At 35.5% G+C, this 16,858-nt stretch overlaps 1 protein-coding gene across 2 annotated transcripts in view; it reads right to left on the reverse strand.

Annotated features, from left to right (window-relative positions):
• Window positions 1–16,858, reverse strand: part of FAM83B (family with sequence similarity 83 member B) — an 85,542-nt gene that overhangs the window by 13,779 nt on the left and 54,905 nt on the right. The window lies entirely within an intron of this gene.

Here is a 16,858-nt window from a genome sequence, read left to right on the forward strand (position 1 = left end):
CCTGGAGACCGGGGATCGAATCCCACGTCGGGCTCCTGGTGCATGGAGCCTGCTTCTCCCTCTGCCTGTGTCTCTGCCTCTCTCTCTCTCTCTGTGAGACTATCATTAAAAAAAAAAAAAAATGGGGGATCTTCATTTCAGTAGGATGCTGAACAAAGGGCAAACCCAAATCACAGTTGAAAGGATGCAAGTAGGGTAGTAGTAGAAGACAGGAAGATTGAAGGTGGAAACCAGTGTTACAAATTTTTGTGGGAAACATTTCAGGGGAAAAATAAGCTTTCTGAAACTAGTTGTTAGTAATAAATGTCTTGCAGTACTGAGAATGAGAAAAAAAAATCTTATAGAAATACAAATATAGCTAGGAAGCAGCCAAAGCTGAGAAAAGGTATACGGCTTGAAGACTAGAAAATTAAATACATGTGCCTAAAATGAGCTTAGCAGGCAAAATAAGCAGAATAAACAAAAGAAAGAAAATGGACAAAAAGGCAGTAAAATTAAGAAGATGAACACAGAAATTTCCTGAAGAACAGATCCCTAAAATGGAGAGAGTCCACGTTAACTGTTGGCAACAAAACCAATATTGACTCTGAGAAGCAGTGGAGTAAAATAAAGCTTAAAGAAAGGGGAAATCATTTCACTGACCACCTACTATGTGCTAGACAAGAACAAAAAATTCCTGCCCTTGGTGAAGATTACATTTAGGTCAGGGAAGAAACCATAAATAGAGTAATTCAGTAATAAGCTACAATTTTTTTTTTTAAAGAGTTATTTCAGAAAGAGAAATTGCATGTCAGTGTATGCATGTATAGGGCCAGGGGCAGGGGAAGAGGGATAAGCAGACTCCTGGCCAAGCATGGAGAATGACACAGGGCTTGATCTCATGACCCTGAGATCACGACTTGAGCCAAAATCAAGAGGTAGACGGGGCAAATGAGCCACCCAGGTGCCCCTATACGATGAGAAGTTTATTTGGGAAAAAAAAAATAGAAAAGAATAAGGGGATCATGAGCCCCAAGAAATTGAGAAGGTAAGGTTTGGGACTTTCTAGATAGATCTCTTTGATAAAGTGTCCTTTGAGCAAAGACAATTAAAAGGAACTGAGTTAGTTATCAACATGGATATCCTGAGAAACTGTGTTCTAGGCAGGGAGTACTAGCAGTGCAAAGGCCGAACATCAGGAATTTGCCTGGTATATTTAAGAAACAGCAAGGAGACAGCAGAAATGAAATGAAATCACAATGCCTTGAAGGTATTATAAAGCCGTCAGCCTTCCATCTGAGTAAGATTGTAAACTATAAGCAGCTCATCAGTTAAGGCAATATGCAATCTGATTTATGTTTGAAAAGGACTGTTCTGTCTACCGTATTGATTCTAAGGGTGGGAATCAGGGTGGAAACAGAGAGGCCAGTAAGAATCACTGGAGCAATTTAAGTGAGGGGTGATGGTGGCTAGGAGGAGGATGGTCCTGGTCCTAATCACCATCAATGATGAAGACAAATGGCCAAATGCTGGATATCTTTGAGCCAAAGGATTTCTGAATGGATTGAAAATAGGATGTTAGGGGATCCCTGGGTGGCTCAGCTGTTTAGCACCTGCCTTTGGCCCAGGGCGTGATCCTGGAGTCCTGGGATCCAGTCCTACATCAGGCTCCCTGCATAGAGCCTGCTTCTCCCTCTGCCTGTGTCTCTGCCCCCACCCCTGTCTCATGAATAAATAAATAAAATCTTAAAAGGAAAAAGAAAAAAAATAGGATGTTAGAAGAAAAGAGGGGAAATAGAAGGTGACTAAAATTTTTAGTCTCACCCACCTGAAGGACCAAGTTGTCACCTACTGAGATGGGGAAGAATGCAGCTACACTAAATCTTAGGCAGAAGATTAAAATGGCTAGTTAAATTCAAGGGGCCAAGTGGAATGCTAAGTAGAGAAGTCTAGGCTAGAGATGTCAATTGGGTATCAGTTGTGCAGAGATAACAATTAAATCAAAGTAACCAAGGGAGACTAGTTTAAATAGAAAAGGAAACCAAGGATTCAGCCCTGGGACAAGAGAGAGTGCCAACAAAGAACACTCTAGTTTTGGTGGAGTGGTAAGAGCAAAAGCCCTACTGTAAGGGATTCAAAAGGGAATGGGAAGACAGATACTGGAAAGCAGTATGCAACTCTTTGAGTAAGCTGACTATAATAAGCAGCAGAGAAATGAAGAGGTAGCTGTGGGTAGAGCTGGGTCAAGAGGAGTTTTACTTTTCTGTTTTAAGGTGAGAGAAATAACAGCATGTCTGTATGCTAATGGAATGAGTGCAAATGAATGATGTAAGAGATATGGGGAAGAAAAGAATTTCTGAAGCAATGTATTATTAGGCAATAAAAGAGAAAAACTAGTGTAAAAAATAATTAGAGCACAAGAATAAAGACCAGTAAAAGATCATCTATAATATCAAGACAGAAGACCAAGGGTGCAGATGCTGGTGGAAAGGCAGGTATGGTAGTGATGCTGTGCAAGTTCTCTGGTGAATGCTTCAATTTTTTCCATGAACTGGGAAGCAAAACTTCAACTGAGAAGACCCTAGATTATGGAAGACATGTTAAAAGATGACAAAAGGGGTATTTAGTAATCATCTAGGATGGTAGGAAACAGAATAAACTATAGAAATACAGTATAATTACAGGGCAGTATTAAGGATTCACTAAATTACAAACTTAATATGAGAACAGAAGGGGTGCCTGGGTGGCTCATTGGTTGAGCATCTGCCTTTGGCTCAGGTTGTGATCCCAGGATCCTGGGATCGAGTACCATATCAGGCTCCCCAAGGGGAGACTGCTTCTTCTTCTTCTGCCTATGTCTCTGCCTCTCTCTCTCTCTCTCTGTGTGTGTGTGTGTCTCTCATGAATAAATAAAATCTTTAGAAAAATAAAAAAATGAAATGAGAACAGTCAATGTGGTTGTGAATTATTCTCCAACTTTATTCAGCTGCAGGGATGTCATCATGGAGCAGGCAGAGAGTTTTGACCTAATCCTGGATGTAGTTATAGCCATGAGAGTACAATGGAGTGAGAGAAGGAAGGGGAACTGAGGACATAGGTAATGGGAAGAGCTAAAGTGACTGGTCATAGGATATAAAATAAACATCATGGGTATGAGATGCAGTGAAATGGGAATGGAATCAATGAATTTGTAAAGTCTTGAGGGGGTTAAAAAACAAATATTAATAAATTATTATTTTTTATGTTGACACTAATATAATAGTAATAAAAGTCCTATCTTTTAAATATACATATTAACATAATATAGCTACAGATGAAATGATACACTGCCTTGTATTTTTTTCACACTGTAGTTGAAACAAAATTGGCAATGAATTGATAATCGTTGAAACTGGCTGATGGTACATGAGGGTTCTATATACTTACTCTCTACTTTTGGAAACTTCCACAGCACAAAGTTTAAAAAATAAATAAACACAGGAATATTAGATGTTAGCAGGTACCAAAGGGAGTAAGTCATAAATATATAGAGAAGTGATAGTCAGATGGGGGATACCTGAATTAGGTTCTATAGGACTTGCAATTATAGGTTATGTTGTTATCAAGGATATGACTGGGAGTCAACAGCTGAGGTATATGTAGGACAAGATCATGGGAAGCAAGGAATTGGATTTTAGAAGCATCTCTTAACATACAGCTAAGAAAGGATTAGCATTGGAAAGAGTGATAGCGACCAAGGAACAAAAATTGTCAGGAAATGAGCGAGGATGGAATAGACACCTGGCAACAATAACTAGGAAAATGTAATGGACATATCATGAATATGTTAAAAGATGAAGAAAGTCATGGATGATATATAAAATTGTTTCTATTTACTCTAATGAGATGTTATAACAAAATACTGGACCATATCCAAATTATACAAGTTGACGACATTCTTCAATCTACCTATGAAACATACTTCAATCAGCTATTTTCTGGGAAGAACAATTTCAATCATTCTAGTAGCCTCACATGACCCTTTTGTTACTTATGAATGGTATGAGGTGTCAGAAGAAGGAAAAAAAAGTGATAATAACCTCATTCATGTCTTGTGCATATTCTTTATAAAACTAAATTTGTGAAAAAATCTTCATACCACGTCAAAATTATTAATTAATGCATTCCCTCTGCAATAATAAGTGGTACGTTGGTGTATAATACCCATGTAAGGAAAAGAAAATGTCCATATTATAAACTTATTTTACATAATAACTTCTAAAAATATAAAAAAATAATAAAAATAAAAAAATAAAAATATATGTCTGGAGCAGTCTAACACTGCTTTTTTTTAACTAGGGAGGAATTTTTTAAAAAAATAAGGAAACAGGGATCCCTGGGTGGCACAGCGGTTTGGCGCCTGCCTTTGGCCCAGGGCGCGATCCTGGAGACCCAGGATCGAATCCCACATCAGGCTCCCGGTGCATGGAGCCTGCTTCTCCCTCCGCCTGTGTCTCTGCCTCTCTCTCTCTCTCTGTGACTATCATAAATAAATAAGAAATTAAAAAAAAATTTAAAAAAAAATAAGGAAACATTATTATACAACATGGTATTGTTTAAGAAATTAATCAGCACATCTAAAGAATTTATCTTTTATTTGCTAGAGTCTCATGTAATAAATTAATTAAGACTTTGGAAATAAACAAAGTCAATATACAAATATTACCAGGATAAATAAAAGTTTCTGTTTGCAAAAAGGTAATTGAAGTCAGTCAGCCAATGGATGATTCTAGAATACTAAATGTAGAACAAATTACAGTCTCTCTTGCATGACAGATAATACACTGGATCAGGATCCAAGAGACTAGATTACACATCTTTGACAAGCTTATCTGATGTCAACTGAGCCAGGTAGCTTATCAGAACTTCTGATTTCCCGCATCCTCATGAGATGGAAAATTACATAAAGTCTACAGAAAATTTCAGCTGTGCCAAGAAAAGCAAAATAGAATGTAGCTTTTTATTTTTATGGTGAGTTATATTCCTGGAGAGGAATAATAATTACTAATGAGGTATGCCAACCTGATCTGAAAGTATTACATTCCCAGGTAGTTAACTAAATCACACTGTGTTGTAGAAATGACCACAATGACTATCAATAATGAAAGAAAAATTATATACCTGATTAGCATAAGACTTTTCAAAAGGTAAATCAATTGATTTTCTAAGTCAATAAAGAAACCAGTCACACTCAATGGTATTCATTAAACTACTATGATGTTATATACTGTTTAAATTCTTATTTTGCTTCTTCATTAATTCCTGCTTTATTCTTACTGTGTAAATTGAAAAAAGTAAACAAATAAATATATTCATCAGCAACATGAGACCTAGGAAATTCTAGAAAGATATCCTGGGTCATTTTTAAAATCTGAGTTAAACCTCATATCTTTTAGTAGTTTCAGAGAACCTGACTCAAAGACACTGGTTTTCACTTATCTTACAGTAGCAAATTTTCCCAAAGTGACCCAGACACTATATTAAAATAATATGAATACTGACAATGAATTTTTCCTACGTTCATAATCATGACACAATTTAAGGCCATTCAGGAGATTATATAATCAGTTGTTAAGTAATATACTGTAAACATAATTTAGAGAAAGAAAAAAAATGCTCTATACATGCATGGTTGTTAGGGGTTGGGTACACAGCAGAAGGAAACGGACTACCAGAGCTTCATGGATAAGCCTTAAATAATGAGTAAAGATTACTTTAGCCATCCAAGCTAGAGAACCAGCATTGCAAAGACAAAAAGGGAAAGATTCGAATGAAGATGATAGCAATATTTTAAAAAATGTTTATTGAATTAACCTAAAGTTAAACACAAACGTCATTACTTATGAATATGGAATGGACTTAGTTAGGATTTATACAGGTTATGAAAGATCTTGAGAATCTGACAAATGTTTAGATTTGATCTGGAATGCAATATAAACCCTGGAAAATTAAATATCTGGTCAGAATAGTGTCCTGAGAAAATGAGTCTGAGAGCAATCTTCATATTGAAAGTACCTAAATTCCACTGAGTGATACTGACTAAAGATTATGAAGCCCCATTATTCTCATTATAATGTTAGTATTTATAAATGCACTAAAATACAAAAAAAAAAAAAAAAAAAAGGTGCGGTAGAAACCAGTGATAAAATGAAAAGAACTGAAAATTGAAGACGGAGTTGATAGAAAATGTTTATCACAATGTTAATATTGAATACCTGTATTGCCTTTGAAACATGCTTCACAATCTTTAGAATTTTAATTTCGAGCTCTTATTTTTCTCATTGTAATCCATTAGGAAAGAAAGCCATTAGCAATATGCTTTTATATGACCTAGATACTTCATGAAATGTAAGTATACCTTGGGTTAATGTTCTGTATTCACAGAACTGTCATTATCATCCTCAAAATTGAAAAATTGAATATTATACCTTTTATGCTTCAAAATACTAAGCACCATTTGAAAGGGTTCGGACTTCCTTGGTAATTGCCTGCATAGATACAGGAGGACTTATTTTTTTCCGACAGAAGAAAAGCTAATAAAGAGTTCAAATTTTAAAAAATAAATTAATGGAGTTCTATAATAACTATATTTCTAATAAAATTCAACATAGCTAGAAAACTTCGGATTGAATAATAGAAATCAAAGGCAATGATCACTTAGGGAATATATATTTTTGAGTCTGTAAAACCTGTCAAAAGCAAAGAGCTAAGCAGATTTCAGAAGAAAGAGAGGCTGATATTAAGTGCTTTTGGCCCTTCTTCTACAGCCTAAAGTAAAAGTGTTCATTTTTTTGTAAACTGTTATATACAATACATTGTATGCACTATACTATTATTTAGTAAGTTACAGTTTTACATTATGAATACCTTAATTTTACAGACATTTAAGTACCCGTACTAATAGCTGTTACTACTATTATCATTTGCCTCGTCTATCACAAGAGACCTTAAGGAAGCCACTGAAACCATTCTGAGTGTCACTGACTTTTGTTATACATTAAATAAATGAGAGAAGATCTTTCATTTTATCAAGCTTTAGAGTTCTGTTTAAAGAACTGTTGATTTACTCCCAATTACCCAAAACCCGGGGGAATGTCTGGGTTCTAATATGGCTGTGACATAAATTTGTAGAACCAGTTATGTATGTCTGACAACTCAGAAGAGAAACTGCATAAATTATTTCCTACATCTTTTTACACTGTGTTATATAATTGAAAGTACTTACATACCACTATTATGGACTGAATGCTTGTGTCCTCTATGTGATGGTGTTTGGAGGTGGAGACTTTGGGACATAACCAGGTCATGAAGGTAGAGCAATCGTGAATAGAACAATGACCTTATAAAAAAGGCCCCAGAGACCTCCTTTGTACCTTCCACCATGCCAGGACAGTGAGAAGAGGGCGGTCTATAAAGCAGGAAGGGAGTCCCCACCAAACACTGAATCTGCCAGCATGTTGACCTTGGACTCCAGAACTATGAGAAATAAATGTTTGCTATTTAAGTTACCCAGTCTGTGTTATTTTTGTTATAGTAGCCTAAACAGACTAAGACGACTACAAAAATGAATTATGCTTTTATCTTTATAATTTAAGTAAAGCCTTTTATCAGCTCTGTGCAAGTAGGATCTTTGCTTTTTTTTTTTTTTAAAGATGTATTTATTTGAGAAAGACAGAGTGAGAGCAAGCGTGATCGAGAGGGGCAGAGGGAGAGGAAAAGAGAATCTGAGGCAGACTTCTTGCTCAGCACAGAACCAAAAGTGGGGCTCAATCTCACCAACCAAGATCACGACCTGAGGGGAAACCAAGAGTCAGATACTTAACAACTGTGCCACCCAGGTGCTCCTCTTTGCTTTTTAAAATAGCTTTAACTCTAATACTTCAAGAAATCAGAAATCAAGAAATCAAGAAAGAAAGAATTGGGGGCAGGCCTAAAAAACTGAAAACAACTTGAAAGAAGAGCCATACTCTTTACATTGATTTCACAGTTCAGTACTTCGCCTGAAGTGAGTTTTCCTAAGGTCTGGCCAGGCAAAGGTCTGCTAGCCTGAGCCCCCAAAGCTGAGGTGCCAGAGGATCTAGACAGAGTAGTTAGCAGTGGGAAAAAAGAGCTCAGAACTTCCTAGGGTCTGTGATCAGAGCAGGAGCTCCACCAGGAGTGACTTTGAGAGCCTGGATGAGAGGAGGCAGTACCAAAGCCAATTCTGTTCAACCAGCAACAGTTAACAATCCCACTGACTTTGTGCAAACCCTAGCTCAGTGTGTCAAAAGGATGCTCTTTAAAGATTTGTGCTCTGTTATCATAGCACTAGAAATGCTAGTTTATTCTGCTGCTAAGGGAGAAACAGTCACATTTTAGTCAAATATTGGAAACATTTGTAAGAATATGAGAAAGTTAAATTTATATATTTATTTAAAAGTAATAATAGGGATGTCTGGCTGGCTCAGTGCATGAGCATCTGCCTTCAGCTCAGGGTGAGATCCCAGGGTCCTGGGACTCAGTCCTGCAGAGAGCCTCCTTCTCCCTCAACCAATGTCTCTGCCTCCCTCTGTGTGTCTCTCATGAATAAATAAATAAAGTCTCTAAATGAATAAATAAATAAATAAATAAATAAATAAATAAATAAATAAATGTTATAATAGACTTTAATAGAAAATTATGAAGCATTCATAATTTTTAAAAGACACAGTACATGCTATATACTACCCTAATATTTAAGGTATATAGGTATATGGCAGTATAGGTATTACCTCACTAGGAATGAGTTAAAATGTAATATTTATGTGTGGCTTTAAAAAAAATCATTTATTATCAAAAGTGTCAAACATACAGAAGTGTTGAAAGAACACCAGAATGAATATCCATATTGACGCCAATATTTAAGAAGGGTTAAAATGTTGTTATGTTTAATTCTGTGTAAATGTATTAAGAAATTTGGGATCAAAATTCAGAATAAAAGTTGAGATAAATTGGATTATGGCTGTAATTTTTACCCAGGGTATTGGAGAGGCTTGGGATGGATACAAAAGGCACCTGACTAGACTAGAAGATTCACTTGAGACCAACAACCACTCATTGATAGTAATAAACATTTCTCTACTTAATTTAACAGCTTGCTATTAACCTTTCAATTTTGCACTAAAATTGTATGTGTAATTGGTTATTTTCACTGATTATGCTTAAAAGAAAATATGGGAAAAATGAGATTATAGTAATTATTATTTTAAATCATTAACTTAAACCAAGCAAAACTATGCAAAATTATGACCAAAGAGGTAAAACTATGGCAAAGGGTATATTGTTATATTTTTAATTTTGGGGGCTTTTTAATTTTCACCAATCATGAATATTAGCATGGCATTAAAATGATAATTCTTTATCAATATTTTAAATTTAAGAGGAAGCCATTGGGAAAGAAATAATTAGGAGTCAAAAATTCTTAAAAATCATTTTTAAATCTTTATATCTTAAATTCTTTAAAAATCTTATAAAAACTGTAATTTTAAGTCAAACCTCTATTTAGATTAAAACATATTTAATTGTGCTGTTAATTATTTGGTCTTTCTATAATTAACTCCACAGAGTTTAAATATATTTACATTGTTACCCAGCTCCCAAGGTAAGTATACCTGAAATAGATCAAGTATAGATAGATCAAGTATACCTGAGCTTAAATTTTGTTGGGATGCAGTGGCTACAGGGTGCCTGCATTCAAGGAGTTTTCTGAGACACTCATTTATAGAACTATACATTAATGTGATACTTGCCATCATAAAATTATGACCAAACTAGTGTAAAGGAAAAATTCCTTCTAACTAAGAATTGTATGCCATCAGTACCTGGAGCCTGAGTGAGGTGTCTCCTTAGATCTTGTTAAATAAGGGAATGAGACTACTTTCTAAGAATTCAAAGTCACTGAAGAGTGGATCAAAGCACTGGTACACAGAGTCCCTTAGCAGAGAGAGCAAGGTCTGCATAATATGACTAGAGCTAAATGAATACAGATGAATGGAGCAACCTAAACAAAAGTAGACACTTCAATAGAAGAATATAGCAGTTGGATGATTGTGGAAACAAAGTCACAGAAACAAATACTGCCCCAGTTCATTTAAGTACTGTCCAGAGACAGGTGAATGACCAAAGGCACTTATTCTTTCTGTAATATTGGCCAAGTAGACTTGGTTTAGTAACAGTATCTGAGCCAGACACATTTTAAACCTCATGAAACAAATTTCTCTTATTCTAATTTTGTGGCCTTCAAGTATACCAGGGCTTAACTGTGCATACTGCCACAGGGAGACTGGAGACAGATAACTAAGATCTGTGAGGACAGTGAGCCCATACAACAGGCACTGTGAAAATGGCATTCTGATGTCAGATATCAGTGTTCAAAACTTAGCTTAAATAAATTTACTTTCAAGTAATGGATGAGGCTTTTAAGTCTAAGGTCCAGAATGTAGATCTTAGTTAAGTTGACTAAACTTAACTTTCTTTCCTGAGACTCCTGGGAGATCTTTCTTTCTGAAACATAATCATCCATGGGCTTGAAATACCTCGTATGTCAATTTCTGCAATATAATGAGGCGTCATGAAGAAAGGAGTGAAGGGCACTCCAATCAGAAAGAGAGTGAAAATCCAGATGTGTTTAGGAATATCATAGAATAGTGTCTGAAGAGGAGGAGGAGTTTGGGTAATATGAACTGAATTATGAGGGAGGCTCAGAGGCACAGCAGCACTAGAGTGGGAACAGCTAATGATCCAGTTTTGCTGAGACTTCATCTGCTGAGGAGGAGTTAGCCATTAGGCAAGAAAGAATAGAATGGTCAGTTTGTCCCAGATTGCAGGAGGACGTCTTGAATGCCAGTCTAATCAGATTCCATAAGGCACAATGAGGAAACATTTAAAGCTTTATATTCAAAGAATGATGTGATCAAAACAATACTTGAGAAAATGAGTATGTTGGTATGTATGGGATGAATTAGAAATTGGAATATCTACCAGCAGGGAGAGGAGTTAGGGGGTTTTGATCTTAACGCAGCATAAATGCATATGATCCCAAAGTTGATTGTTGTAGCAGAAATAAAAAGAAGGGGTGGAGATAAATTTGCAAAGGGTATTTTAACAAAACTCAATGGCTTGAAGAATACAGAGCAGCTAGTCTGGGATCATTAGGGATAAAAGACCTAAATTAAATGGATAATTATAGCACCATTATAAGAAAACTTAAAATTCAGTAGTATTTCATTTTTGTATTCAGGGAAGCCAAAACAATGTGATAATGTACTAAAAAAGATGTATTCTTTGATTTTTCTATCTACCAACCTGCCTACCATCCACCCACTCACTCATCCATGCATTGTCCTTTTTTTTTTTTTAACTACTGAAACGTCAGCATTTTTCGGCATACAGGAAAAGTTGGGTGGACACCAAAAGAATAAAATGGGAAAGAGGTGATTAGGTAGATGGTATAAGATCTCAATGTTGTTAGAATGGGATGGGGTGAGCAAATGAGGAAGAGTTTGTTTTTGACTTAGGTTACACAAAAGTGCCAAAACCACACGGTAGAAGAAAACAAAGGGTGGTAACTGAGAAAATTACCATACACTTCATAGTTGGATTTAACCTGTTCTTCTGGGTGTATGTTCAGTAAGAGCTCAGATTGTCTTTGCATAGGAATGAAAAAGAGCTGTTCTCAGGAATACAGTAAGAAGTTAAGGGGAAATTAAGTTTGCTATGTTAAGTGAGAGACCAATTGGGATAAAAAAAATGTTAACCCGTCATTGACATTTTAGCACATTTCTGAGAAATCTCCAGCAATGTTCAACTATCAAAGACATTTATATAACAAACAGGGAAATTTTAATACTGCTTAGATATTTAATAATAGTAATGATTTTTTTAGGTTTGATAATACATGTTTTTAAAAAATCTATTATTTTTTAGAGAATGAAATTGAACCAATTATAGATGAAATGATCTGAGGTATGCGATTTTCTTTAATTTAATTCAGCAACCTTGGGGAATATGGAGGAAACAAAATTGACCACAAGTTGATAATTATTGAAAAGAGTGGTGGGTGTATGAGGTTTCCATTGTATTATTTTCTCTTTTATGAAGGTTTGAAAACTTCCCTAACAAGATAAGGAATCTAGAAACTAGACCTTGACTCAACCCATTTTATTACTTATCTTCTCTTTTTTTCCCCTGTTTTTATCTCTTTAACTCATTTGCTATCCATGCTAAAATTTCCATTTGTTTTTGTGCTCATTCTTCCTAAGTCAGTTTTCAAGGTTTCCTTATGTCCTTACATATTTATTTAAATCTGGGATCAGCCACTTTCTAGCTGGGTGAACTCCAGATAGGAAAATTAACCTTTTAAAAGAGTCTCGAATTTCTCACCTATAAAATCAAGTAAATAACTCTTATCCTAGGATTGTTAGAGAAATTTAGATGACATGCATCAGGTTGCTGTTACGTGGGTCACGATAAAGAATGATACACATTATAAGCACATGGTAAGGATCATTAGATAGTTGCTATTATCAATAAAAATGTTGTTGATAACATAGCTTGAAGAATAGACACTTTTGTTATATTTGAGCAGAACTTTACAGTCCCTAATTTAAAAAGAAGATGAGTGAAGTGTTGCGCATTTCTCACATCATTATTCTCTCCATTTATAATGCTGGTCTTGATGAAATATTCTTGAATAATTAAAAGAACAACTACTACAAAACTTTCTATTCCTGCTTAAAGAGGCTGTTTTCTTTACTTGAGCAATAACTGTTCCACTTTAATGCTAACCCTAAACAATTAACGTGACATAAAAAAAAAACAAACATACCTCAAGGCAAAAATATGACAAATCCTATTTATTCTAGTAATTTCTATTTGAATAAGGAACTTCAATATCAAAGAGTTACATTAAAATCACGAAATTGGGATCCCTGGGTGGCGCAGCGGTTTGACGCCTGCCTTTGGCCCAGGGCGCGATCCTGGAGACCCGGGATCGAATCCCACGTCAGGCTCCCGGTGCATGGAGCCTGCTTCTCCCTCTGCCTATGTCTCTTCCTCTCTCTCTCTCCGTGACTATCATAAATAAATAAAAATTAAAAAAAATAAAAATAAAAAAAATAAAATAAAATCACGAAATCATTACAGCAGCTTTTTCATTTAATGCAACTCATTCCCACCTCTTACCTTACAGTCAAATCGTATGCACTTAATCCCCAGTTTATTTAACTTGCCTACGCCTCTTTTCCCTCTACGGTAATTTTCACACTACTAACTTCTGTGAGTTGTGTATTATTTTTCACTTTGATGTTTGAAAGTTGCAAGACAGCATTCCTTTGGTATAGGGAGCAGTGTTTCTAAAAGCCAGGAGATACGGACAATAATTTTCAGGAGACCATCAAGCTAAATTGAAAAACTTTAGCCACATTACTTAGACTATTTCCTGAATAATCCCACTCCCACACACTTCAGGTTTCTTAAGCAGTTTGAACACCTAATGACAGTCATTCTAAACAGATAGACGATATACAGACACAAAAGAGTAAATATTTTTCAGTGGGGCTCTAGTCAGAAGACACAGATTTTTTATTTTATTAGCAACTATTTTATTTTCAAGTTTTCAATAATATTATTAAAATCCCATTGTGAAAATCTTCATTTTCTCTACTGAGAAAATGAAAAAGTATTATTTACTTGTTTTCCTAAAGCAGGTTCATAGCAAGAGATGGGTCAAATGTCTACATAAAGTCTGTTTCTGTTTATTACGTATTTTGCATCTGAAAGTTGAGGTTTTATTAAAATGAGGATGACATCGAGAGCTGAAATAATCACATTTATTCCAGCTATTTCCATTACATTAAAGCCAACTGTTTCATCTATGAAATTAAGTTCCATGCCCTCACATTTCACCTTTGATTGATAATTTTACATAAATATGTCATTTAAAAAATAAAATGTGTTCCATATAATATATCCTCAAGGATTCACCAGTCTGTAAATATAGGCAAAATGGAAGTTAATGATTAAAGAGGAACAGAATGAGATGAGGACAAAAAGAAGAACAGCTATACAAAAGCTCTCTTGGAATAATACATTAAATTTGTACTTCCATTCTAACAAAATTCAGTCTGGAGTTTCAATTTGGGCAATAAAATATTTTTAAAAAAATTTAAATATGCCTATAATTTAGGTTTCTTGAGGCATCTTTTTTGGAAATAGATCAAATGGTAAAGAAATTTATACCAAAGAGGCATCAAGACATTCAGATACTCACAGCAGAAGAAAAATTATCCAAATCATTAAAATGTGGAGAAACTCAATAAGAAATTCAACCATAAGCTTTTATTATTGAACTAATATGCAGCTGCAAGCTTGCCTATTGATAAGGGGTCTAAAGTAATCTGTCCTCTGAGAGAATTGTAGGAAAGGGTTACATAAAATACTCTTGGGAATTTAAATATCTGATTGAATGCAGCATTTTAAATAACATATTTAGTTTTAAGTTAAATTCTAATTCATGAGCATCCAGAAGACTCACAATCCTACTTCATATATCCAGTTAAAAGATCATCTCACTGTTTTTTTTAGACTTAACGTTAGATTTGCCCTTTTTTACATTGAACTCAAACTTAGAAAGTTAAATTTAAGGCCATTTCCTTCAATTTTAGCATTTGGATCAGAAAATAAACAAACCAGCAGTTAGCAACATTTTATAGTATCAAAAAAATTATAAAACATTTGTCTATTATACAAATAACATAGTTTGTCTAATTCTCTCCCCTCCCAGGGTAAAAATTACAAAAACAAACAAACAAAAGTAGACTAAGAAAAGAAAAATAGTGGGATGCCTGGGTGGCACAATGGTTGAGCATCTGCTTTGGCTCAGGTCATGATCCTGGGTCCAGGAATCGAGTTCTGTATCGGGCTCCCTGTGAGGAGCCTGCTTCTCCCTCTGCTTATGTCTTTGCCTCTGTGTGTGTATCTCTCATGAATAAATAAATAAATTCTTTAAAAAAAAGAAAAGAAAAGAAAAATAGCAATATTTTCAGTTATGCCAGGGACAATGGCATTTTTATTTCATACTGGAGTACATACATTTTTTACAAAACTGAGATTATTTACATAATTCCATATGTTGTATATTGGTCATTACAGAATATTCTCCTATTATACAAACTGTCATAACATCACATGTTCAGAAAACATTGTTCTCCAAAGTAGTGTGAAGAATGCAGTCTGGATACTGGAAGACCAGTTAGAATTCTGCTACAAAAGTCCAGAAACCTAATTGGAAAAGGAGATTCCATCTTTTAGAATTCTGGTAGGAAAACAAATTTCCCACAGGGTTTCAATGTTAATAAATTTATGAAAAGACAAAAAAAATTATGAAAAGACTATTTACAGAAATGTGGGCACAGTTAAGGGTACCAGGAAGGGAGACAAAGGCCTAGCATTTAAGCAGGGAGTGTGTCAGCGTAAAAAACAAACAGAAAATGAACTTTTCTCTGTCCTGTTCACTCTCCTGCTGGTGCCTCCCACTGGGCATCCCCCATCCCCAAAAGGAGAGCAGGCAGCAAGGACCCAGCTGATGAAGCCTAGTGCACCAGCCTTCAAAAACCAAAGGGCAGAGAAAGGTGGAAAATAGATCCGATAAGTATGGGCAAGCAGATAACACACTCGCAGATGTAGAACAGAAGCCAGATTTCAGAGATATTTAGGACGTAGGTGACAAAAACAACATGTGACAGTCAACTGGCTGGCGGGGTACATGAGGAGAGTGCACTCCTGGAGAACTTCCAGATTTCTAGATTGTGTCACTGAGTAGTTGGTATCACCGATGACAGACATAGGCAGATGGGAGGTTGGAAAGCGTGAACTTGGCTTTGGGTCTGCTGAGTTTCAGCCATCTATGACACAGTAGGTGGAAACCCATAGATAGAAGCTGCTGGTCTTTGGGGTCTGGGATTCAGGAGAGGGCATGTGGTCTCCAATTTCACATATTCCATTCTATATTTCAGACAATTTAAAAATAATTTATGAAATCAAATGTAAATTCTTTATAATGGAATTCACCATCTATTACAATCTAGCTTCTCTCCTTAATCAGAGCATATTCATGCATCCCACTCTGATGGCCATGTTCTTTCACCATCTTTCATACTGTACTTGTACAGTTCCTTTTCTTTAAAATCCCCATCTTTCCCTTTCTTTATGAAAATCCAACTTACCTTTCAGGTCTTAGCTTACCTTCAGGCCCCTTTCATAAAGCCTTTACCAAATCCCTAAGCCTAAATTAAGGGTGCATCCTAATTTATATTCCATCTATAGTTTATACTTTTAGCATAGCATTTGTTTTATTCAGATGCTTACTTGTTACTTTCAATGAAGAAATAAGCTACCAGAGGGTGGGAGGTATACCAGTCATTTCTCTGTCTCCACCAATTTACCAATAAAGCTTAATAAAATTTATTAAATTACTGTTATTTCTCCAAAGCATCAAGTTTATTTTTAAATAGTAATCAAGTAAATTTTAAATGAGTATTTACATATCTTCTATTGAACTCCTCAAAATTCTTGTGATTTTCTAAATAAAGCAAACCTCTCATGGTTCTTTTCATTTCAAACTGACAGAGTTGGGAGCCTGGGTGGATCAGTTGGTTACGTGTCTGCCTTTGGCTCAGGTCATGCATGATCCCAGGGTCCTGGGATTCAAGTCCCACATTGGGCTCCCAGCTCAGCGGGGAGTCTGCTTCTCCCTCTGCACCCCCTCCCCTCACTTATACATGTGCACACTTTCTCTCTCTCTTTCTCCAAATAAATAAATAAA

This window comes from Vulpes lagopus, chromosome 1 (genome assembly GCF_018345385.1).
Source record: "Vulpes lagopus strain Blue_001 chromosome 1, ASM1834538v1, whole genome shotgun sequence".
Lineage (NCBI taxonomy): Eukaryota > Metazoa > Chordata > Mammalia > Carnivora > Canidae > Vulpes > Vulpes lagopus.